Source organism: Mustela erminea, chromosome 4 (assembly GCF_009829155.1).
Source record: "Mustela erminea isolate mMusErm1 chromosome 4, mMusErm1.Pri, whole genome shotgun sequence".
NCBI classification, from domain to species: Eukaryota; Metazoa; Chordata; class Mammalia; order Carnivora; family Mustelidae; genus Mustela; species Mustela erminea.
Window position 1 is genome coordinate 31,352,608 of NC_045617.1, and position 26,042 is coordinate 31,378,649.

General features: G+C 37.9%; 1 long non-coding RNA gene across 1 annotated transcript in view; it reads right to left on the reverse strand.

Annotated features, from left to right (window-relative positions):
• The window catches only part of LOC116588194, a 55,110-nt gene extending 36,115 nt beyond the window's left edge, over nt 1-18,995 (reverse strand). Inside the window, exons 1-3 of the long non-coding RNA XR_004284836.1 lie at nt 18,882-18,995; nt 2,745-2,778; nt 2,398-2,430 (exon numbers count right to left, since the gene is read on the reverse strand). This is a non-coding gene — a long non-coding RNA (uncharacterized LOC116588194). The remainder of the gene's footprint in view (nt 1-2,397; nt 2,431-2,744; nt 2,779-18,881) is intronic.
• Nucleotides 18,996-26,042: the final 7,047 nt, after the last annotated feature.

Genomic DNA, 26,042 nt, shown 5'->3' on the forward strand with positions numbered 1-26,042 from the left:
AGTATTTGTCGAAGACCTGAAAGTTATCATGAGGGTCAGTAATAGCCACAAAGATCACCAGAAATACGATATATAGACCAAGAAGTCCCATCTGAAACCAAAAAATGGTAATCTGGGTATTGAAAATGAAAGCAAACTTCCAGATAAATATGATTAATTCAGCATGCATTTTTATAGTCTCTCTCTTCTGTACTTGCACCAAAAAGTCAGTAAAAGGGGGAAAAAGTGTAATCCATAAAGACAAAGAGAACACAAATGTAAGTGAGCAATACCCAAATAAGGAAAATGGAAAGAGAAGAGAAAAGTGGTAACTGGTGGAAGAGTAGAAGTTGAAATCTAAGTGCTTATACAGAGAGATGACAAAGAGAAGCAAACCCAGCAGAACACAGAGAAGGCCAAATACTGGGGATAATAAGAAGCATGAGACTAAATAAAAGAGGTGATGCGCACCTTTACACTACATAATTACACACCTCTATACCCCCTTTGTCACCTTTGCAGCAAGAGAAGATCTCTTTCCTATTCCTCCACACTCTTGTTATCAAATGCTAGCAACCAGGCATATTCAACTTAGGGAACTAGATGGTTATTTGCTGGAGATATTGGGTCTATGTTAATCAGGAAAGGGTAGACCTTGCTGTCATAATTAATGAATACTTTAAATAGTGTACTTCTCACTCATCACTTTCTGAAACATGCCAAGTTGTTTTTCTCTATATTGTGTCTAATCATAGAGAATCTACAGCATCCAAGGGCCACAATAAAGGCTTTTGCCCACATTGCCCTCTCATTAATTCTGCCTCCTGGCTGATACTTGTAATTCTTCTTGTGGCCCTACATGCCGTGGCATGCCCCCTCCTCTTGGAAATTATGAATAACCACTATCTTTTCAATGGTAATTATCTCCTGCTCTGTTAGAATTCACCATATCTGAATAAAAACAAAATCATGGGTACATTTTAAAACAATTTCCAGGAAAATCTTCCAACATGGAAAACAGAGACAATGTGACTATACAGGCAAAAATACCAAAAAAATAGAGAGAGAGACAATACCGGAAAAAGGGAAAAAAATGTAAATACCTACAAATACTATCCTCAAATAAAAGTGAAAATACTGCATTTTTATACAAAAATAGACTATTAGTATAAAAGCAGATCAACAAATGAGAAAGTCCACTTAGAAATTAAAATGATGATGCTCCAGCTAAAATTCAAAAGAACTGATGTTGAATGATAAAAGTCAAAAATCTTCAAGAAAGATTTTTTTTAGTGGAAAATGGAAAAAAATAAAAATCAGAGGATCAATCTAAGAGATCCAATATCTGATGAATAGCTGTTTCTGGGGGAAAAATAAAAAGGGAAGTAAATTATCAAAAGAATTACAAAACTTATTTCTCAAAACTGATGTACATGAATTTCGAAACTGAAAGGACCTCCTAAGGCCCAGTACAATAAATGAATAAAGACCTACACCAGGACACATCATCGTGAGTTTTCACAGTATTAGAGATAAAGAAAAATCCCAACAGATTCCAAATTAGAGAGGAAAAAGATGAGGAATCATACTGGTATTAAAATTTTTTTTAGATTTTAATATATAGCAATGTATCCTAAATATTAAGGAAAAACTATTTTTAATTCATAACCTTACACCTAATCACTGATCAAGTATGACAGAAGAATAAAATAAAAGATAGTTTAAAACTTTCAGTGACCCAGAAATTTTATCTCCTATGCACCATTTCCCAGGAAGATTCTGGAGAATCTACTTTACCAAAATTGAGAGAGTAAATCAAGAAAAAATAAGAATAGGAACCAAAAGAAAAACATCTAATGAAGGAAGGGCAAAGGAAATCTCCTGATGGTAAAGGCAATAGACAATAAAACTGAAGTAGACCTTAGACTGTTTCAGTCTGGATAATGGAAGATTCCAGGAAGGAGGTGTCCAGGGACAAAATTAATTAATTAATTATAATAATAATTACTATTATATTATTGATGAATTACTAGATGTATATGAACACATAGAAAATAGTAGTACAAGACATTCTATAATTTGAATTCTATAATTTGACATGTACAGAGCTTAGCAGTCATCACTCCCACCCTTACAATAAGGAAAATGCTAAAAATTTGAAAATCAATTACTCTTCTTAGATCAGAAAATCGAAATCGCAGGACAAACCACCATCCCCAAAACTGGAGAGAGAAGTGAATACAGAGAATATAGACTGGTAAGGCTATAAGGAATATAGCCTGCTAAGGCAGGAGCCACCAGTACCAGAAGCCATTCAAACACTTAAATGATAACTTCAGTGAATGCTGGGAGCTAAGAATAGACCAGTTTGAGAGTTTTAAATTACTAGGAGCCCAATGTGGGCAGAGTCACACTTACATGGGTTTTACCTCCAGGAGCTTCACCAGGTTCCTATGGTAAAGAGCAGAGAAAAATCCCATATTTACCTGGGAATGGAAAAGTAACCATTTTGAAATAAACCATGAGCATTTTCCACAACAAAGGCCTACCTAGCAGGGAATATATTTCTTCAGAACTTTATCAGAGTTGGATAAGGGAAATTACCCAACTCCAGCCCCCTCTAGGCTTTCTGTCTCATCTAAGGCAGGAGGAGGTAGTAAAAGCTGAAAAATACTGTGAAAGTCCCATCCCAGAGGTACAGGCCCACTAAAAACCTATGACTTAATCACAAATATAGAATGCTTCCCCTTCATCCTATATCTTACCAGCATATCAATCAGGATTCTTCATAAGGAGTCTCTAGGGAAAACCAAAAAGAAGAGAAGAGACAAAAATTAGGACACCAGAGGAAACTAAAGCCTCTTTAACTTAACAGCTAAAGCAAACAATAAACATAGCCTAACTCCTCGCCAAACAGACATAAAACATTGCACTAAAGTCCTATCTCAGCTCCTATCACACACTACATCATGTCCAGTTTTCAGTGAAAGAAAAAAAAAAAAAAAGGCAAGCCATGGTAAAATGCAAAACAAAAACATAAACAAAAATCCAAGACATGTTTAATAATACAAGGAAAAAACATAATCTGAAGGGACAAACATCAAAACAGACTCAAATATGTTAGTGATTTTGGAATTATCAACCATTAATTTAAAATAACCATGATTAATATACCAAGAGATCTAATACTAAAACACAAGAACAGATGGGCAGAGCTAGAAACTCTAAGAACAAGTCAAAAAGAAATGCTAGAAATCCACTGTAACAGAAATGAAAAAAATACTTTTGTTGGCTCATCAGTAAATTGGACATAAACAAGGAAAGAATCAGTGATCTTGATACTACGACAATAGAAACCTCCCAAACTCAAAGGCAAAGGGAAAAGGGATGGAAAAGTAGGGAACTAAATATCCAGGAACTGTGGGACAACTACAAGGAAGTATAACATAATATAATGGCACTACCAGAAGCAGTAGAAGCAGAGAAGAAATCAGAAGAAACATTGAAGTAATTATGGCTGAGAATTTTCCATAATAAAGGCAGTTACCAAATCACAGATCCCAGAGGAAGCACAGAGAACACCACATAGGATAGATATCCATAAAAATCTACACTTAGACATACTGTATTCAAAATGCAGAAAATCAACGGTAAAGAGAAAATCTTAAAAGAAGCCATAGAAGAAAAACACCTTAACTTTATAGAAATAAGGGTAGGAATTACACAAGACTTCTTGTCAAAATACATGCAAGTGAGAAGAGACTAAAGTGAAATATTCAAAATGTTAGTTAAAAAAAAAAAGAAAGAAAGAAAGAAAGAAACCTAAAAGAAAGAAACCTTGAAAAAAAAAAACCTTAAATGTAGTTCTTCAGAGAAAAGAAAAATGGCATAGTTTTAAAAATCAGATCTATAGGGGTGCCTGGGTGGCTCAGTGGGTTAGGCCACTGCCTTTGGCTCACGTCATGATCTCAGGGTCCTGGGATCGAGCCCCACATCGGGCTCTCTGCTCAGCAGGGAGCCTGCTTCCTCCTCTCTCTCTGCCTGCCTCTCTGCCTACTTGTGATCTCTGTCAAATAAATAAATAAAATCTTAAAAAAAAATCATATCTACATAAATAAAGGAAGAGTACCAAAGGTGTAAGTGAAAGTAAAATAAATTTTTATTTTTTTCTTCCTTCCTGATCTAATAAATATTTTTTCAAAGTAATAACAACCATTATATAAGTGAGATGAATGCAGCGATGTTATACATCATGAGATGAAGAAATTGGGAATCTTTCGTTTTAAGGTACATGTCCTACCCATGAGGAGTTAAGAGTTATTTGAATGTCAACTTAGAATTATTGAAAAATGTATAGTGCAAACTCTAGAGCAACCACTAAAAGAATAATTTTAAAGGAGTATAATTAATATGTTAAAAGAGGAGAAAAAGGAATCATATAAAATTGTCAATTAAAAGCAGACAACACAGGGAAAGAGAGGAAGACATACCATAAAAGAAAACAAACAACAAGTACAACAAATACAAAACAGTTACAGAAATACTAGAATATCTGGGGGGAAATCATCAACGTCTTCAAGGACACCCAAAAAATAAAACATGAGACTGAGAGATGTCAGCAAGATGGTGGAACAGGAAGCACTGGACTCTTCTTTACCCAATGGACACACAAGTTCAACATCAAAAATGGATGCATTTCCTTTGTGAAAAAGCCAGGAACTAGTTAGGAGTTCACTACATCCTGTACAAGTACAAAATCAGCCACACTGAAACTGGTAGAAAAATTGGAGATGCCTCTTTCCATAATTCCCCTTCCCAAGCACAGTACATGATCAGGAGGAGAACTTCAGTTCCCAGTTTCCCACTGAGGAGTGAAAAGTTTAGACCACACAACCAACACCCCAACTTTTCGGAGTACTGCCCAAGGGACTGGCTTCTATTTCGCCTATTTCAGAGCACCTAGGACCACTCATAGGACCTAGCATATGCCAGACCCTGGCAACTGTACATACAGAAGCAACAGTTTGAACTAGCATGTGAGCACTCACCACATCTTCTCCCCATCAGCTCAGTGCAGCACAAGTGGGTAAGGGAAAAAACAGCTTCCAACTTCACTATGCAGGGGGAATGAGTTGGACCACACATAACATTCCCAATATTCTAGGGGGTGCCCAAAAGACTGACTTCTTTCTTGCATACCTCAGAGTACTTTTGGAACCAGGAGTACTCTAGATTCTTAGGGGCAACTAAGAGCAAAGATGGTGCTTTGTACTATGACACACCATAATTAGATTATCAAAAGTTGAAGACGGAGAGTTTTAAAATCGCCAAAAGAAAAGCAACTCCTCATACACAAAGGAATCCACATAAAACCCTCAGTGGACTTTCAGCAGAAGGCTTTCAGTTCAAAAGAGAGTGAGATGATATTCAAAGTGCTGAAAAACAAAGACAAAAAACAAAACCCCTGCTAACCAAGATTATATCTGGTAAAACTGCCCTAAAAAAAAAGAAAAAGAAAAAAGGAAGATAGAGGCTTTCTCTGATAAATAAAAGTTAAGGAAATTAATCACTATTACATCCACCTACAAAAATTGCTAAAGATAGATTTTCCATCTTGAAATGAAGGGACCCTAAGCAGCAACCCAATAGCATATAGCAAAATATAAAGCTGGTAAAAGATATGTATATAATACAGAATACATATTGTTATAACAGTGGTGGGTAAATTACTCTGAATTTTAGTCTAAAAGTTAAATTTAGTCTAAAAGTTAAAAGGCAGGGTGCCTGGGTGGCTCAGGAGGTTAAGCCTCTGGCTCTTGGTTTCAGCTAGAGTCAAGATATGGTGTGGGTGTGGTGTCTTCCTCTACCCCCCTCCCCACTCATGCTCTCTCACGTGCATACACACTCTCTCTCTCAAATAAATAAGTAAATAAACAAATAAATCTTTTTTAAAAAGTTAAAAGTCAAGTGGCACCTGGGTGGCTCAGTGGGTTAACCCTCTGCCTCCCACTCAGGTCATGATCCCAGGGTCCTGGGATCAGGCCCCACATTGGGCTCTCTACTTAGCGGGGCGCCTGCTTCCCCCTACCTCTCTGCCTGGCTCTCTGCCTGCTTGTGATCTCTCTCTCTGTCAAATAAATAAATAAAATATTTTTTAAAAAGTTAAAAAGCAAAAGAATTAAAAGTAGCTATCATTTTTAAAATGTAAATAGATGTAAAGTATAGGTGGAAGAAGTAAATGTGGAGAGTTATTATATACAATTGAAGTTATATTTTTACCAGCTTAAAACAGTCTTTTGTAACTGTAAGATATTTTATGCCCATAGTATCCACAAAGAAAACCTTTGTACAGTTACACAAAGAGAGAGAGAGAGAGGAATCAAAGCGTATCAATACCAAAAATCAGTGGAACACAAGGGAAGGTAGTATGAAAGAAAAAAGGGGGAAAAGGAACTATAATACATACAGAAAAACAATGATCAAAATGGCAAGTATAAATCCTTCCGTATAAATAACTAGTTTAAATGTAAGTGGATTAAACTCCACAATCAAAAGACATAGAGTGATGGTTACCAGAGGGGAGGCGGGTGGGGATGGGGGAAATAGATGGTGGGGATGAAGGAGTGCCCTTGGGATGAACCCTGGGTGATGTATGAAGTGATGAATCACTAATTGCATACCTGAAACTAGTGTCACACTGTATGTTAACTAACTGGAAGTAAAGTTAAAACTGTAGGAAAAGACATAAAGTGGCTATATAGGTTTTTTTTGAAGTCTAATTACATGTTTTCTATAAGAGACTGAATTTAGATTTAAGGTCACATACCAGCTGAAAGTGAAAGATGGAAAAAGATGTTCCATGCAAATGGCAACAAAAAGACAGCAGGAGAGAGTACACTTACACCTGACAAAATGTAGACTCGGAATCAAAAACTGTGACAAAAGACAAAGAAGAACAATATGATAAAAAGGGTCAATTCACCAGGAAAATATAACAATTATAAATACCTATGCACCCAAGTTCAGAGCACTTCAGTATAGGGAGCAAACATTGACAGAATTGAAAGGAGAAACAGACAGCAATATAATAATAGTAAGAGACTTCAATACCCCACTTTCAATAATGGATAGAATAACCAGACAGAAAATCAACAAAGAAACAGCAAATTTGAGCAACACTATAGAACAAATGGACATAACAGACTTACCCAAAACATTCCACCTGAAACCAGAAGGATATATATATTCTTCCCAAATGTATGTGTAACATTTACCAGACTATATCACATTAGGTCACAAAATAAGTTCTAAATTTAGGAAGACCATTATCATACCAAGACTCTTATTCAACCACAATGGAACAACACTTGAAATCAATAGCAGAAAAAAACTGGAAAATTCATGAATATGGGGGAATTAAGCAACATACTTTTGAACAACTAGTAGATTAAAGAAGAAATCAAAAGGTAAAATAGAAAATACCTCAAAACAAATGAAAAGAAAAACTCAGCATACCAAATTAATGAAATGCACAAAAGCAGTACTAAAAGGGAAGTTCATGGGATATATACCCGCATTTTAAAAAAAGAAAGACCACAAATAAACAACCTAACTTCATACCTCAAGGAACTGAGAAAAGATATAATCTCACAGATAGCACAAGAAAATAATAAAGTTATAACAGAAACAAATTAAATAAAGAATAGAGAAACAGAAACAAACCTTGGAGTTGGTTTCTTACAAAGATCAACAAAATTGACTAAGAAAAAAAGAGAGAAGACTCAAATAAATAAAGTCAGAAATGAAAGGGGAGACATTACAACTGATATCACAAGGGGAAAAAAGGATGATGAGACTAGTGTGAAAAATTATACACCCGCTAGGGGTTCCTGGGTGGCTCAGTCAGTTAAGCATCTGCCTTCAGCTCAGGTTATGATCCCAGAGTCCTGGAATCGAGCCCTACAACCAGCAACCTGCTCAGCAGAGAGCCTGCTTCTCCCTCTTCCCCTCATCCTGCTTGTGTGCACTCTGACTCTGACACTCTCTCTCTCTCAAATAAATAAATAAATAAATAATCTTTTTTAAAAAATTAGACACCAACTAAATAACATAGAAGAAATGGATAAATTCCTAGGAACACAAAATCTACCAAGACCAAATCATGAAGAAACAAAGTCTGAATCAGTCAAAAAAAAAAAAAAAAAAATCCCAACAAAATAAATCCCAGGATGAGATGGCTTGACTGGTAAGTTCTACCAAACACTTAAAGAATTAATATTAATCCCTCTCAAACTCTTCCAAAAAATTGGAGAAAGGCAATACTTCCAAACTCATTTCATAAGGTCAGCATTAACCTGATACCAAAACCACATAGATATCACCAAAAAACTACAGATCAATAACCCTGATGAAGACAGATGTAAAAGTCTTCAACAAGTACCAACAAACCAAATTCAAGAGCACATTAAAAGGATCATACCCCATGACCAAGTGGGATTTATCCCCAGGATGCAGAGATGAATTAACTATGAAAATGAATTAATATAATCCTTCACATTACAGAATAAAGATAAAAATCACACTATCATCTCAACACATCCAGAAAAAGCAACTGAAAAATTTAAATCTCTTTCATGACAAAAAATGCTCAACAAACTAGGAATACAGGGAAATTATCTCAAAATAATAAGGGCCATATTTGACCAGCCCAAAGCTAACATCTTACCTACTGGTGAAAATGTGAAAGATTTGCTTTTCTCTAAGATCAGGAATAAGGCAAAGATGACTCTTCCCTGGTCTTTTTTTTCATATATTTCTTAATTCCAGTATAATTAAAATATGATGTTAGTTTTAGGTGTACCATATAGCAATTCACTAATTCTATACATTATTCAGTGCTCAACACAATTTAAGTGTACTCTTAAACCCCTTCACCAAATTCAGCCATACCTTCACCTACCTCCTTTCTGGTAACCACCTGTTAGTTCTCTATAGTTAAGAATCTGGTTTTTTATTTGTCTCTTTTTTGTTTGTTTTTCTTCTTAAATTCCACATCTGAGTGAAATCATACAGTATTTGTCTTTCTCTGATTGACTCATTTCACTTAGCATTATACCTCTAGATCCATCCGTGTTATTGCAAATGGCAAAATTTCATTCTTTTTTTATAGCTGAGTAATATAGCATTGTGTGAAATCCTCTTCATCCATCCATCTATCTATGCACACTTGGGCTATTTTCACATTTTGGCTATTGTAAATAATGCTACAATAAATAAAGTTGTGCATATATCTTTTTGAATTAGTATTTCTGTATTCTTTGCGTAAATGCCCAAATGCAGTGGAATTACTGGGTCATATGATAATATTATTTCTAATTTTTTGAGGAACCTCCATATTGTTTTCCTCAGTTGCTGCACAGGCTTGCAATCCTACCAACAGGGCACAAGGGTTCTTCTATTTTTTGGTATAGCTTGAAAAGAATGGACAGTAACTCTTCTTTAATGTTTTGTGGAATTCACTTGTGAAGCCATCTGGTCCTGGAGTTTTGTTTGTTGGGAGTTTTTTGATTACTGATTCAATTTCATAGCTGGTCATCAGTCTTTTCAAGTTTTCTATTTCTTCCTGATAAATTTTTGGGAGATTATATGTTTCTGGGAATTTATTCACTTCTAGTTTGTCCAATTTGTTGGCATGTAGTTTTTCATAATATTCCCTTATGATCCTTTGTGTTTTTTTGTAGTGTGGGTTTTTACTTCTCTTTTGTTTCTGATTTTGTTCATTTGGGTTCTCTCTCTCTCTCTCTCTCTCTCTCTCTGTTGGCTAGAGGTTTATCTATCTTATTGATCTTTTCAAAGAACCAGCTCCTGGTTTCATTGAGCTCTTCTATTGTTCTTTGTTTGTTTGCTTCTATTTCATTTATTCTACTGGTTTGGTGTTTAATTATTCTTTTTCTTCCGGTCTTAGGTATAAAATTAGTTGTTTATTTGAGATTTTTCTTGCTATAAACTTCCCTCATAAAACAGCTTTTCCTGGGACGCCTGGGTGGCTCAGTGAGTTAAAGCCTCTACCTTCAGCTCAGGTCACGATCCCAGGGTCCTGGGATCAAGCCCCGAATTGGGCTCTCTGCTCAGCAGGGAGCCTGCTTCCCCCTCTCTCTCTGCCTGCCTCTCTGCCTACTTGTGATCTCTGTCTGTCAAATAAATAAATAAATCTTAAAAAAAAAAAAAAACAGCTTTTCCTGCATTCCAAAGATTTTGGAAGTTTGTGTTATCATTTTTATTTGTCTCTATGTATTTTTTAATTGCCTCTTTGCTTTCTTGGTTGGCCCATTTATTTAGTAGTATGTTATTTAACCTCCACAAATTTGTTTTCTTCACAGGTTTTTCTTGTGATCGATTTCAGTTTCGTACAGTTGTGGTCAGAAAAAAAAAAATGTATGAATTCATTTCAATCTTTTTTAATCTGTTGAGGCTTGATTTGTGGCCCGACATGTGATCTATTCTGGAGAATGTTTCATGTACACTTGAAAATAATGTGTATTTCACTGTTTTAGGAGGGAATGTTCTGGATATACATGTTAAATCCATCTGGCGCAGTATGCCATTCAAAGCCACTGTTTCCTTGTTGATTTTCATTCTGGATGCTCTAGCCATTGATATAAATGGGTGTTAAAGTCCCCTACTATTATTGTATTACTACTATCAATTTTTTCCTCTATGTCTGTTAATAGTTGCTTTATGTATTTGGGTGCTCCCATGTTGTGTGCATAAATATTTACAATTGTTTTACCTTCTTGTTGGATTGTTTCCTTTACGATTATGTACATTCTTCTTTGTCTCTTATTACCATCTTTATTTTAAAGTCTGTTTTCTCTGATATAAGTATCACTGTCCCAGCTTTCTTTTCATTCCATTTGCATGATAAATGTTTTCAATAATGTTTCGATCTGCATGTGTCTTTAGGTCTCAACTGAGTCTCTTATAGGCAGCATATAGATAGTAATAATCCAATTTTTTAAATGGGCTAAAAAGTTGAGTAGACAGTTCTCCAAAGAAGAATACAAATGACTAATGGATATAAGATGCTCAACATCACTAATGATCAGGAAAATGCTAATCAATATCTCAGATTCCTTCCCTGACTTAACTAGAGGAGCTTAACTGTTATCTTTTTCTTTTTATTCCACATAAGATTTCATTTGAATAAAGGGTTTGATTGCTGCTCAAAGGGCATTATTGTTGAAATCCCCTGTTCACCATTTTCTAGATGAGTGACCTTGATCTAGTGCCTTCACCTCCATTTAACTGCCTCATCTAGAATCAGTGAGACATGTCAAGAACCTAATACAGTGCCCAATCCATAGTAGGTGCTCTTATGAGTGTTGATCCCCAATTTTCTTATCACCCTGGAAATCCTAAAGGTACTGGGTTGCCCTTGATGATAAGACACCATAAGGCCAAAGGAAAAACCTTTTGCTTTTCTTGCGGAAAGGGACAACATTCATCTAGCACCTTTCCTCATATCTTTATGCCTCATACACAGAGGTGTAGTAGCATCTACATTGCAAACATGAAGGAAAGGGGGGGAAAAAATCAAAGAAATGGTACCAATCTGATCTCTCCATTCTGCTGAATCAATGGCAATGCTGTATCAATTAGAGTATCAGCAGGAAACAGGCGGCACACTCAAAAAGTACCTATACAGAGTTTAATAAAGGAGCTTCTTACAATGGTGTGGACAGGACTAGGAGAAACCAAAAGGAATAATGAAACCCGAGCACCCAGCAACAGGGAAAAACCATTATGACATGAAGTTTGAAAAGGAAATGGCAATAGGCCTTGAATCAGAAGAGAAGAGGTAGGGAATGGCTGCCCCACAGGAGCTGTGGTATTAAGTAAAAGATCCAAGCCTCAACCCAACTTAACTCAGCAGGGAGGAAACCAGGAAAAGAAATATCCCACCTTCTCTGTCCTACTTGCTGGGTATTTCCAGCTGTTGTCACCCATCAGCCACACTCAGCCTGAAGTCCCGACATGTTAAGAAGCCAGATCTGGTGTATTAATTAAGAATATGCAAATTATGGGACACCTGGGTGGCTCAGTTGGTTGGACGACTGCTTTCGGCTCAGGTCATGATCCCAGAGTTCCGGGATCGAGTCCCGCATCGGGCTCCCACCTCCACGGGGAGTCTGCTTCTCCCTCTGACCTTCTCCTCGCTCATGCTCTCTCCCACTGCCTCTTTCTCAAATAAATAAATAAAATCTTCAAAAAAAAAAGAATATGCAAATTATGACATACTGAATGAGTGGGAACAAGCCACATACACAGGGTTGGCAGGTGGATTTCCTCAGCATCCAAATACCCTCACACATAGGAGATAAAGTCCCAAATTTATCATTTGCAGGTTCCAGAAACAGGTCAGGAGAGGGTGGGGGCATAAAGAGCAGGAGGAAGAGCAGTCCTTCATCCTAGCAGAGCAGGGTGGCAGGCACCCATTACTTAGAATGAGGTTGAGACAAAGGTCACTAAATTTGGGGGAGGGGGAAGTTTCAACCTTAAGTGGTTTTCTCATTACACCAAGTAACACAATCCTCCGAGATCAGCCTCCCAGGGCACACAGAAGAGCAGAGAAAGGAACAACATGAACTATCTTCAGACATGTTATCATATAACACAAATAAATTATTATGTCATAAAACCAGTATTAGGTTTCCAAATACACCTTAATCGATAAAGCCATCAGCACAGTCCAATCAAGGCCCTTTGGTTGGTAGAGGGAGGCCTGGATTGGGGCTAGTACAGAGTTCAACCAGGAAACACTAGATAGGAATGGGAACTGAAGAGGAAAAATCTCAAAGACAAAAATCCTTATTGTCAATCAGATGGGACGTTAGACGTGGAGGTAGATTTTAGCATGGTATCACAAAGTTACCTACATTTAGGGTCCTCTGGTTTTTCTGCTGAATTTAAGGTGGTAAGCAGATGTACTGAGAAGGTAAATCACATGAAACACATCAGGTGCATTTTAAAATAGAGATATAGAAGAAAGCACTCCAGAAACTGACCCCCATGACCTCTGGACCCCAATATCACCTTATCTGGAAGGCTGCAATGTCTGAAGACCTCACAGAGGAAGAGAGCTTCTAGGTCATCTGTGGTCCTTGACCAGGTCCCCTAGAATCAGCTCTAGATCTCCAAGCTAAATGTATCAATATTAACTTACACTGATCTAGGTCACACAGTAGCTCAGTTGGAGAAAGCAGACCCAGAATCCCCACAGATGGTTAAAGGTAAGGATATATGTCCAGAAGGTTTTATATAAGGTTTCCAGGACACGGATGACATGAAAATTGAACCATATGAGTAACAATGGTTTCTGCACCTGTCACTACTAAGCTGCTTGGGAGTGTGTGTTGGGATTTAAAGGCCAAATTAAATAACATTCCTTTGTCACGTTTGGAACTGATTGAGGAATAAGAACCAAGAAACAGATATATGGAGATTAATATGTCAGTTTTGCTTTTGGTAAAGCTGATTGCAGAATAGAGCTTTAAATCGCTGGTTTTTGTTGGTCTCCTGAATCAACTTCAGAAATATTCCTACCTGCCCCACCATACATTGAACTGGAAACCACAGACCACCCCTTTAAAAGCAAAGCCTGCCCAGTAATCTTTCCATTTTCATGGGAAAAGCCCAAATATACCCTCTATGCAGCTCAGTATTTTTGAGAGGGCTCAGGAGGTTTAAAGGAAGTGATTTCCACTTCTTGCCCCAGACTCACCAATCAGATTAAGTCCCTCACCCCTCCTCAGAAAGGAATTGATGAGGAAGCTATAGAATGCTCCTTTTGGCAATGGAGTTTAAGTGACTACTCCTCTGTTAACAGTTATGACATGGAAGGGTGTTGGTGCGGAAGGCCCTGTTCCTACAATATGGAAAAGTTCGAAGTCAGATCCTCACAGAGAATAATAACATGGCTTCCTGCCAAGGTTTTTTTGTTGTCAACATAATTAGCTGGATTTCATTTTACCAAGAGTTAGCATAAGCAAATGGTTGGCCAACTGACAAAGCTTCTTAAGACAGGGAAGAACTTATGCTTATTTCAGTGCATTCGTCTGTATCATAAATGGGTAACTGGTTTAGAGAAAATCAGAAGTGGATCCAAAGGGAAGTGTATTTATGATACGAAAGGCTTCCTAGACAACCTTAGGCCACTGGAACAACTGATATTTTATGACTAGGTCTACAAGGAGAACAGTTGAAAAGTGAATAGAGGAACCACAGGAGCACCAAACTTCCTCCCTGTCCCCTGTCATCCCCACCCCAGAATGACATCAACCAGATGTTAAGTGGTGGCTTTTTCCCAGGCACTGTGCCAGGAATGGCCAGCAATCCCTGCACCGGTGGATGAAAGATGACTCCAAACTTTGCTGTGAAAGAGAGGAGAAGGCAAAGGGGCCAATTCTCAGAGACAAAGACCCTTTGCTCTTTGCTCCCGCTTTTTTTGGTCCTTCAGGATAATCACAAATCCTTATCACTCTTTCTCAAGCACATGATGTGTGACAAGGGGTCTTACTGAAACTAGGAGGACCTGTTTATGGGAAAGATACGATATGCTAACCTGCATGTTCTACTAAACACAGCCTAAGGGCCAGTGCACACAACTGTCAGTTCACAGGGTGGCTGTTTGGGCTTCAAAAGCTTCGGGAAGAACTCCCCCCACCTTCCAACTGTAGAGTGGTCAAGCAGGCCTCAGCATTCCAAGGGCCTACGCCTTTCTCTGAAACCTTCCCTCCCCTCAGTGGCCTTTGTGTCACATTTTAGCAAGCCAGGTATTATGGCTGATTTCATGCTCTACATTAACCCCAACTGGGCTGCCCTTTGACTACTCCTCACTACTGTGGTCAAGCAACAATGGGCTTGTGCGAGTGCCTGATGAGGGTAATAGTCTTGGCATGTGCTTGCCAAGATGCCTGTTCCTTCTGTAGGAGCAGGCTTTGTGCTAAGAGTAAGCCACAAGGGGGCACCTGGGTGGCTCAGTGGGTAAGTGTCTGCCTTCGGCTCAGGTCATGATCTGGGAGTCCTGGGATGGAGCCCCGCATTGGGCTCTCTTCTCAGCGGGAAGCCTGCTCCCCCCGCCCCCCGTTTGCTTCTCTGCCTACTTGTGATCTCTGTCTGTCAAATAAATAAATAAAATCTTAAAAAAAAAAAAAAAAGAGTTAGCCACAAGTCCAGATGAAGAGAGAAAATTAGTAATGCTAACGAAGTCCTTACCAGAAATGTTAAAAGCCTGCATGATTTCTTACTGAAGCAATGTTTCTACGCTCTTACCAACCGACTTGGCTATCAGCCCCCAGGGGGGAATTAAATTGCGGTGGAAAATGAATTGGCTGCAGGAGATTGTCCTCCATGGATAATGATGATTGGGCCCACCACTGTTCTGTTTACTGTTGAGGCCAGTGGGCTGCCCCTAGAAGTGTCACATGCAAGGAATTCATCAGCCCAGGTCCTGGGCCAACATGAAACTAGATCCAGCTCACAACGTTGCAGTTTGTCCTCTCTGATGTTACTCTACTGCCAATAACTTGATTTACCCCCCAAGGAGATTCTCATCTTTCCCCAGTAGGGGATCCTGTGTTGCACATATGAGCCCATTTTTCTGCTTTCCCAGCACCAGGTAATCCTGTGCATGTTTCCAGCTGGATCTGAGCTTTCCTTCAGCCTGGGCCCAGACTTATGTCCTTAAAGGTCTAATTCTCTTTGGGGAGATTTCTGGCATATAGGAAGAAGTAAACTGCCACCCATTCTTTCAGCTTGTCCAAAGGCAATGTGGTTAGTTGAAACATTTCTTTCAGAGAACAATCAGTTTGTACACGGCAACTGCTAATTTGGGGATTCGAAGTAGTCTTTGCCACTCTACGGTAGTTTCCATGAGTTCTCCTGGCCTAGACCACAAACAAACAAAACCGTATCTTCTATAGGGTTTCCAACTTGTCATTTTGTTAAATAAGAACAATTTTTAAATAGCTGCCATTCTGTCACTATATCTTGTGAAAGAAAAAATATTTAATCAGAATCATAGAATGAAGAATAGTCCTTTAAACTGACTAAATTTAGCCTTAAGAGGAAGAAGCAATATTGTCTGTAATTGCTAAATTTTACTGACAGCCAATGGAAACTTTGTTAAAGTCTGGTTTTTGTGAACCACTGCTTTTCAACATTAGGTAAAAATTACACAGATAAAACAGAATACAAATGATCATTTAAACATAGGAGGAAAAAGGACTAATAACATACATTTTTCTTCAGACAAGCTGTTTACAAAACCTAGACTCGCATCAAAATACTCACAAAGTGGCTTCCCTCCCACTAGTGGCTTTCTCAAAAAAAAAAAAATGATAACTTTTTAAAAACAGATATTATACAACAGTACAAACTCAGATAAGAGCTAAAAACCAATTCAACGCTGGCCGTCAAAATGAACAGCATGCATAAAATTCAAAGAGCACAGTTAGCAATAAATTTGCTTCATTATAAAGCCAATGTTTTTCCAGTGGGTAGAAGCAGATTTGGGCTAGCAAAATTTTCAATAAATTAAAGCACAGAAGCTGAAAAATGAATGGAGAAACAATCCCAGCAAGTTCCTTCTCAGAAAGCAGGTTTTGAGTGCCTGTAAAATTTGATGTTTATTTATCTTATTAAATATATTCTCCTCTGACACTCCTCCCAATGTCGCCCCTCTCTCTGACAACAAACACCCATCCATCATCATCTTCCAAAGGAAATTAATCTGTAGTGGAGGATGAATCACAGTTGCGTCTTTAAAAATGGCTCTCATCCCTAGAATATGAGCATTGCAGAACAATACAATAGTGACTGACTCAAAAAATGTTCTGGAAAGCCCTTGTAGGTACTGAAAGAAGGAGAGTTATACTTTAAACTTAGAAGCAAATTATTCAGAGTTAATGGTGCTGTGCATATACATTTAATCAATAAATACTGCTAATATTTATTAGGCACAATGTTAATGGGCACTGCGGGGCATTTCAAAATGAACAAGACACAGTCTCCACTCTCCAGGAACTCAAATGTAGTAGTTAAATGATACATAGTCCTCCTCAGAGACCATTAGAATAGGCTCAGTACTGGGCTACCACATAGGCAGATTAAACCTGTACTGAGGACAGCAACAGAGAAGGGCCAACAATAAAATCATTTCTTTAAATTTCATTTTTCATTTTAGCTATTTTTACTTTCAGAAAATCTAGAAAGATTTTATTTTAATTTCACTGTATTCCAGTATGATGCTAAACAATGCAAGGCAGTATCTCTACCTTGCATAGGACATCTGTATTATAAGTCAGTCCTTCGTGTGTCATTTTTCACTGATGCTACTTGCTGTCATGACACATTTAGTTATGAACCATCATATTCACAATCATGTCAATGATAAGTCAAACAGACACTTTGGCTTCAACTATGGAATATTATCATGTGATTCTTACATAATCATCTTTTAAAGAGAGACACTTTATTACTTTACTGTCCCAAGACAGGACAGAAAGAAGGGAAAACCTTTAAATATTACATAAAGAGAAGCTTCTCTCCTTCCTTCAGCAGCTAGCCTCCTGAGTGTGGATGTGAACCGATGGAGCTGTACACAAATATTTACAGCAGCACTATTCATAATCACCATAGACTGGAGGCCACCAAGCATGTCTTTGAACAGGTGCATGTATAAGGAAACTGTGACACATCCATACAACACAACATTATTCAACAAAAAGAAAAAAATAAGCTATCAAGTCGTGGAAAGGCCTGGAGGAACCTTAAATGCATATTACTAAGTGAAGGAATCCAGTCTGGAAAGGCTAACTACTGTATCTTTCCAATTGTGTGACATTCTGGAAAAGGCAAGACCCTAGAGACAGTAAAAAGTGGTTGCCAGAGATTGTAAGAGGGTAGAGGGTAGAAATGGGGGGGCACAGGGGACTGGTAGAATGGTGAGACTCTTCTACGTGATACCGGAATGGTGGATACATGACATTACACATCTGTCAAAGCTTATAGAACTCCTTCCCAGGAAAGAAAGCAGGCTGGGACAAAAGAATTTAACCATATTACAAATACATAAAACAACCTCACTGATGGGGGTGGAGGGAGTGGTTCTGACGCAAGTAACTTTGGCAATAAATGACGTCTGCAAGATTAAAGGCATAAAGAACTGTAAATAAGCACTTGACTCTAGTTGATTGTTTCTCACATATAGCACTAGTAATTCTGATACTTCTATCTATGTATACTGGAGTTTAACAACTAATAACTGGATGGTAGATGGTGGAAAACACATTTGTCACTATTAAAGCAGGAATTTAAGCAAGGGGAGGAAGTTAGAATAATCCATATGGTGATGGATTAGAGTCTGAAACAATAGTAAGAACTCACATTTAACCTAATATAGATATAGTTAGACATAGAAATATTTACACATATGCAGATATACACAGGTTAGTATATACACATATATTTCTTTGCTTGTCAGCTTAAATGGTATAAAAAAAAAAGATACTCTTGTTGCAAAGAATATACCTAGTTCCCAGATGAACCAGAGTTTTTTTAAGAAATGGCCAGTTTAAGGTAGAAAACCTACAAGACGAGCCTGCAAATATCTTGTAGTGACCTAAAGTAAGAATGAGAAGGTACTCAAACACACAAAATGATGGGGTTCGGTTAAAAGGACACAGGCACCAACTGAAAGAGTTCTCAACATCCAAAGCTGGAATATTTTGAACAAAAGTAAATAAAGTAGTATTGGATTTTAACCTAAATTATTTTAAACATCACTAAGTCCATACCAACATAAATAATTGAATAAATTAATAAATGAAGGAGAAGAGACAAACCTGCCACGCAAAAGAATTCTAAGTAAGTTAGTAGATCCTTCACCCTAAACAAGGAGGAATAGAACTACTTAAGTGTGAGCTGCACACCATGACTCCCTTCCAGAGGCTACAGCATGGGAAATGGGGACAGAAGACTAACTTTACAGCAGACAGACCTGATGAACTAGTGATCTCAGTACACATCAGCATCATAATGTCTCCGTGACAGGAGGTGACGAAATGAGACTTTATCTTTGTGATCCTCCTCCTCAAAACTCCCAGCTGAATCATGGGAAAAACAGATGCTCAAGAGAAGAATAATACATGTGACCTGTACTCCTCAAAGCTGTGAAGATTACCAAAAAAGAAACACATGAGACTATCATAGCCAAGGGGAGCCTAGGGAGACGGAACAAGAAAATGTAATGTGGTATCCTCGATGGGTTGAGATCCTGGAACAGAAAAAGGACATTGGGTCAAAACTGAATGAAATCTGGGGTGCCTTAGTGGCTCAACTGGTTAAGTAACCAGCTCTTAGTTTCACCTCAGGTCGTGATCTCGGGGTCCTGGGATCAAGCCCCAGGTCTGACTCCACCCTCAGCGAGGACCCTGCTTGAGCATTCTCTCTCCCTCTATACCTCTCCCCACTCTCTCTCTCAATCTGTGAAATAAATACATAAATATTTATAAAAAACTGAATGAAATCTTAACAAACAATACATTGCTATTTTGATATTGTTCAAAATATAAATATTCGCTCAAATATCTATATTGCTTATTAATTATAATGTGACAATGTATCAATACTGGATCAATGTATCAGTATTATAATGACATATTAATGACGTTGGTTGATTAACTACAACAAATGTACCATACTAATTCTAGATGTTAATAGGGATTCTCTGTGCAGGAAGAAGGGAATATATGGGAACTCTCCATACTTTCTGCTCAACTTTTCTATAAATCTAAAGCCATTTTTAAAAAACAACATTTATTAATTTTTAAGAGGTTCTTTAAGGCTTTATACACCTCTGGGTGAAATTACTTTCCCACCTGTGTGCTAAAGCCTCCATTGGAATTGGTCACTGAACCTATACCTCCGTATCAGTGGAGAACACAATTTATGGCGCCAGATACTGATCCAAAGAGGATTCAGCTGGGGACTGGGCAGTGTGGACATTTTGACAGAATGTGGACATCAGGAAGAGAGATGAGATACAAGAAAAGTAGATAGCTAACTATCTCAAAACTATCCTGGGGTCACAGACATGAGAAATCTCTGCTTTCAAATGTAATTTTAAAAAATTTAATAAAAGAGGGGTGCCTGGATGACCTAGTCAGTTGAGCATCTGACTGTTGACTTCAGCTCAGGTCATGATCTCAGGGTCCTGGGATTGAGCCCTCCCCAGGGTCCACACTCAGTGGGGAGTCTTGAGGATTTTTCTCCCTCTTCTCCTCCTCCCGCCTCTAATAAATAAACAAATCTTTAAATAAAATTAATAAAAGATAAGGTAATAAACAAAAAATCATCTTGAAAGAGCAAATATTCTCCCTCCTGTGTAACCAACCAGGGGAAACTCATTTGCCAGCTACTTACTGAGTACCAGAGGCCTTCTCACTCTCTCCTCTCCCCCTCTCCATCCTGACTGAGTGGGAGATCTCTGTGCTACCGCTGATACTGTTACCCATTGGCTGCCTTTTGTTGCAACAGTCAGTTTTGCAACCTTGCAACAATCCAGTGAAAGCCTCTAGGGTTACAGTTATTCTGCTGAGCATTAAACTGAACCAGTTAAGTTAGGAAAATTCAACAAATACATCTTAGACATTATTTGCAAACATCGTTCCATGTTATGGAAGACACAAGGGCAGATAAAGCACAGCTTGTGCCCTCAAGCATAGCATTTAATGAAAGACCTGAGTTGAACTCAAAACAGTCTTTAGTGTTAAAAACCTAAAGAACTACAGGAACTAACTTTATTAATAGAAATGAGAAGACTTGAAGCAGGATTAGTTTTGGAAAGAAGATAATTTTAAGTGCCCTGGATTTCAAGCTTCAACTAACAGGGCTGGGCTAGAACTATAGATGTGAGAATTTCGCCAGATACTTTATTCACCCCTCCATATCTACTCTCCACATTTTTTTCACCCTGTTGTCTGCTCTAGAAGCCTGACCTGTGCAGATGAACATGAATTATGGCACCCTTTGGCTTCATCTTGGGTTCTATCAACAGGAGATTGGAGAGAGATGAGGAAGTCATGTCAGAGTGTTTATTCCTTAGGTTCCCTCGCTGTGAGGTTGCCTCAGATTGGCCATTGCCCTATCTTGGCCTATTGGCCATCACTCTATCTATTCTTTTCTTTCTGAATTCCAGAAATAACCTCTCCCACCCACCTCTGTCTCTTCAGACTTAAGGGGTTACAGTGACCCTTACACTAGCTCTACATCACCCCCTTGAAGTTCCCCAAGGCTCTACTCACACCTATATGAGTTCTTTTATAAGTAAACTCTCCCAGAATTATCCTAATTTGAGTATGGCTTTGGTCTTCTCTTGGGACTCTGATTGAATCAAGAGTCCCTGAATACTGGAAAACAGCATGGAAGTTCCTCAAAAAGTTGAAAATAGAGCTACCCTGTGACCCAGCAACTGTACTACTGGGTATTTACCCTAAAGATACAAATGTAGTGATCTGAAGGGGCACATGCGCCCGAATGTTTATAGCAGCAATGTCCACAATAGCCAAACTATGGAAAGAACCTAGATGTCCATCAACAGATGAATGGATAAAGAAGATGTGGTATATTTATACAATGGAATACTATGCAGCCATCAAAAGAAATGAAATCTTGCCATTTGCAACAATGTGGATGGAACTAGAGGGTATTATGCTTAGCGAAATAAGCCAATCAGAGAAAGACAATTATCATATGATCTCCCTGATTTGAGGAAGTTGAGAGGCAACATGGGGGGGTTGGGAGTAGGAAAAGAATAAATGAAACAAGATGAGATCGGGAGGGAGACAAACCATAAGAGACTCTTAATCTCAAAAAACAAACTGAAGGTTGCCAAGGGGAGGGAGATAGGGAAAGGGAGGTGGGGTTATGGACTTTGGGGAAGGTATGTGCTATGGAGAGTGCTGTGAAGTATGTAAACCTGGTGATTCACAGACCTGTACCCGGGGGCTAATAATACATTATATGTTAATAAAAAAAATAAAAAATTAATTTTAAAAAGAGTCCCTGAATAAATAATACTTTCCTCCAAAAGCAGAAAATGCAGAAGAGAATCAACAGAGAAAAGGTCTCTGGGACTCCTTTGTAACTCAAGAGGATAAAGAAAGTACAACAAAGGAAACTAAGTGTGAGAGAGACTGAGAGACCTAGAAAGTAAAGGAGAGGTCAAACGGTGGCAGACTGAGGCTAGCCTCCATCCTCCACACTCACTGAAAGAGATATAATGATAACTGTTATAGAAGAGGAGTGAAGATAAAGATGGCTATTTTGAGACTTGATGCCTAGGTCTACATCTTTCCAAATCAAACTTACATTAGTGCTGAGCAGAGATTCAGGGGCTGAATGTGCCCCTCCCATCACCAGCCACCAGCCACTGCCAGGCACCACCCACCCACCAGGCACACCAGTCAACCACCCTCAATCTTGCCATCCTACCCTTCTATAGTGACCCGTCTCTGCTGGCAGAATGAAGGGTTTATTCCCCAGCTGCTGAGAGTCCTGACAGCTGAAAACTCTCAGCCCTTTGCAGAATTTTCTATGTAATCTTTATTACTGAAAGATTGCTAGACCAGTTAGAGAATGCTTCAGTGTTCTGTGTGATGGTTCTGTCTATGAATTGATTTTTCAGTCCAAGCGCTTGGGATTTGGTGAGTAGAAGTTGATGCCCCAAACTTGCATTAGAACACAGATTTTCCAGCTGATTGTTAAGTCATAATTCAGGAATCAGGGCTTTCAGTGCTTTATTTTGTTTAACTAGAAATGTAAAATGATTCATTTTCAGAATATTTGACCTCAGTCTATGTCTTCATAAGCGAAGCGTTTCTATTTCTAATACCAGATAATTTCTGCACCTGCTAAAGCCCAAATATCCCTAAAAACTCTCCCCAGTTTTTCAGAATAAACACCGTCCTAATGAGAACACATATAAAAATACTGACTTATATGACATTGACATATCACTGAATGATACCAGACAAAAAGTACTCAGAAGTTTTAAAAATATTTCATTTATACATTGATCCTTAGATAATCCATGCGTGATTTAACCTGAAACTCATGATCATTTATTAAGTAACCACTCTGAGCCAGGGAGCATCCAGTCATCTTATATTCATGCATGGATTCATTTAAAAATAGTAGATAAAAATACATGTTTATAAAAAATAAAAATTAAAGCTTTATTCCATAATAAAAAAATAGTTATCACTTCTTAATCTTCATATTAAAAAAAACTTTTGGTTATTGGAATGCCTGGGTGACTCAGTCAGTTAATTGTTTGTCTTCAGCTCAGGTGATGATCCCAGAGTCCTGGGATCGGGTCTCACATTGGACTCCCTGCTCAGCCCTGAGCATCTTCTCGCTCTGCTTGAAGGCTCCCCAGCTTGTGCACACTCGCTCTCTCTGACAAATAAATGAAATCTTTTAAAAAAAATAAAAATTTAAAAATTTTTTTAAAAATTTAAGTTTGGTTATTAATTTTCCATTATGTTTTGTACTTTCATAAATATTTATTGATCATCCACTCTGTATAAAGCTCTGCGCTAGGAACTGGGTTACATAAGGTGAACAAAACACACACAATCCCTATGCAGCTGGAGTTTATGAAAGTGACCAACAGTATTAAATATCACACAGTTAAGTATATAGCTGTGATAAGTGATGTGAAGGAAAAGTATATCCTGCTGAGAGATGAAGAAAATAAGGGTCTGAGCGATTAAGCAATGTTCTGGCATCCTGCCTCTGTTTGTGCACGATCTGCTTCATAGCTTTATGATCGTAGCTGGCCTTTCCCAAGCTGCCCCACCCTCGTGAGCAGCAGCCTGCTGCCCCCTTCAAAGGAGGACCCCTACCCACAGTGGCTCTGCACACACCAGGACCCAGCAGCTAGTTTTATCAGCCTTCCTTCCAGAGCAAAATTACGTTGGATGAAGGGTCTCATAACTCTTTTTTTTTTTTTTTAATTATTTTATTATTTTTTTTTATTTCCAGCATGGGTCTCATAACTCTTAAGGCAACGTATCTGGCACTAGGACAATAATCTAAGTCACATTGTTTTGGAGTTTATCTTTAAACAAACCCGCCATAGCGAAAATCCTGAGCACAGTAGATTAACCCTTTCCAAGCAGTCCTCACTTTATGGCTTATGTTAGAGTAGTCTGTGTCCATGAACTTATTCATCTTTGTAGTCCCACCTAGAAGCACTTATCAAAATAAATCTCTGTTGACAGGAAGAAAGGAAGAGAGAGCAAATGCCAAAAATGCAAATATTGCCACAATTACAGGCAAACAAGAAAAAAAAACTTTAGTTATAACAACAGGAAGGATCATTTTCAAAAAAAAGTCAGCAAGAATCTAAAATCAAATAATATCAATATTTCTATTCTAAAAGTTAGAAACCTAGTTAGATATAATTAAGATACAATAAGTCATATGGATACTAACTATAAATACACAGAGATGTTCCTTCATTGTATATCAACATTTTATAACTGATGGGTGTGAAAAATGTAATAATCAGGTCGATTTTGTAAATGTTCCAACATTCCTCAAAAATGAACCTAACTTCCCTGTTTTCAGCTTTGTAGGTAAGTTATGTATCTTACTTAATATGACTGTTTAGGCTAGAAGCTATCTTTTCCAGAACAAGTTGCTTAGTTTGACCCCGAAACTAAGCAGGTAAGATCCATTGAGATCATGCATGTATTAATGGGCACCTGTTATAAAACATTCTGCCACATTCCAGACCTGGAAAGCTGAAGATTAGGCAAATCATGGTTTCTGGGAGCATGACAATGTACAGTGCATATCATTAGAATATTATAAGATATGTTATACTTGTCCCCAAATACATAAAAATATTACATTATAATGAACTCCATGATGAACAGAAAAAATCATCTGCACTTCCTCTGAGGGGCCAAGTTTCCTGATTTGTTCATGTGAACATTTCCCAATGTATAAACTTGCAAATAATAACTTGGAATTATTTAAAACAGAGACTGAACAATTGGCAAGGGTTTCTATCATTTTTATAAAATTTCTTGGTAGTTTTCTGGTGAGGAAGAGTAGAGAAACAATCATTCAATTATTTTGAACCATGTTTATTTGAAACTAGAGGTTATAAATTTGTGTCAGACTGTGAAGACTTTGTTCTAATCACTCATAGAAGAACAAAAAATGAAATCATAAGATTGTTACCTTCATGAATCGTTTAAGAGGAAAGAAAAATGGAATCTTGGTTTATGAAATTTTCTTCTCATAAAGTAGAATTTGAAATGTAATATCAATACTGTAACTTGTCATCATTTCCTGACATCTGTTTGAGGCTATACTTATAAATTAGGTTTTGGTTTAGTAGGCACCAGAAAACTTAGGCTTCGGAATTAAAAAAATAAACAAACAAACAACTACAACAAAAAAATCTCCGTTACACACTCAATGATCTTCTTAAGTGCTCCATATACTGATCTGATCAAGATGGGAACCCAACCCAGCAACAACTTAACGCAGAAGGTCCCTTAGCCGTGTTCCATGGAATCAGACACTAATCTGAAGACACCACCTCTGGGTAGAAAAGGAAATCTCCTCCTCCAAAGGAAGTGTTTCCTTCCTCAGTTTCTCCCTGGAAAATGCAGTGTTGAAAAGGATTCTGAAGCCTCAAATCAGCTTGCAGGGAGAGTGCTATAATTAATTGTCACTGTCCTCTGGGTCATGAAATACCAGGAATGTGACAAAAAAGAGTTCTGCCCATTATGCCATTTCTGATCCTCTTCCAAAGTAGCTCTTCTGTCCTTTGATGACTTAACCCTCCAGAGGTAACATTTTCTTGTATTAGCTGCTAAGAATCGCTTGTGGAAAAAAAAATTTTTTTCACTCCTTTGGTTCCGACTCTTAAAGTTTACTTTGGCATTTGGCATTCATACAGGAAAAGAAAAAAAAAAACTCTC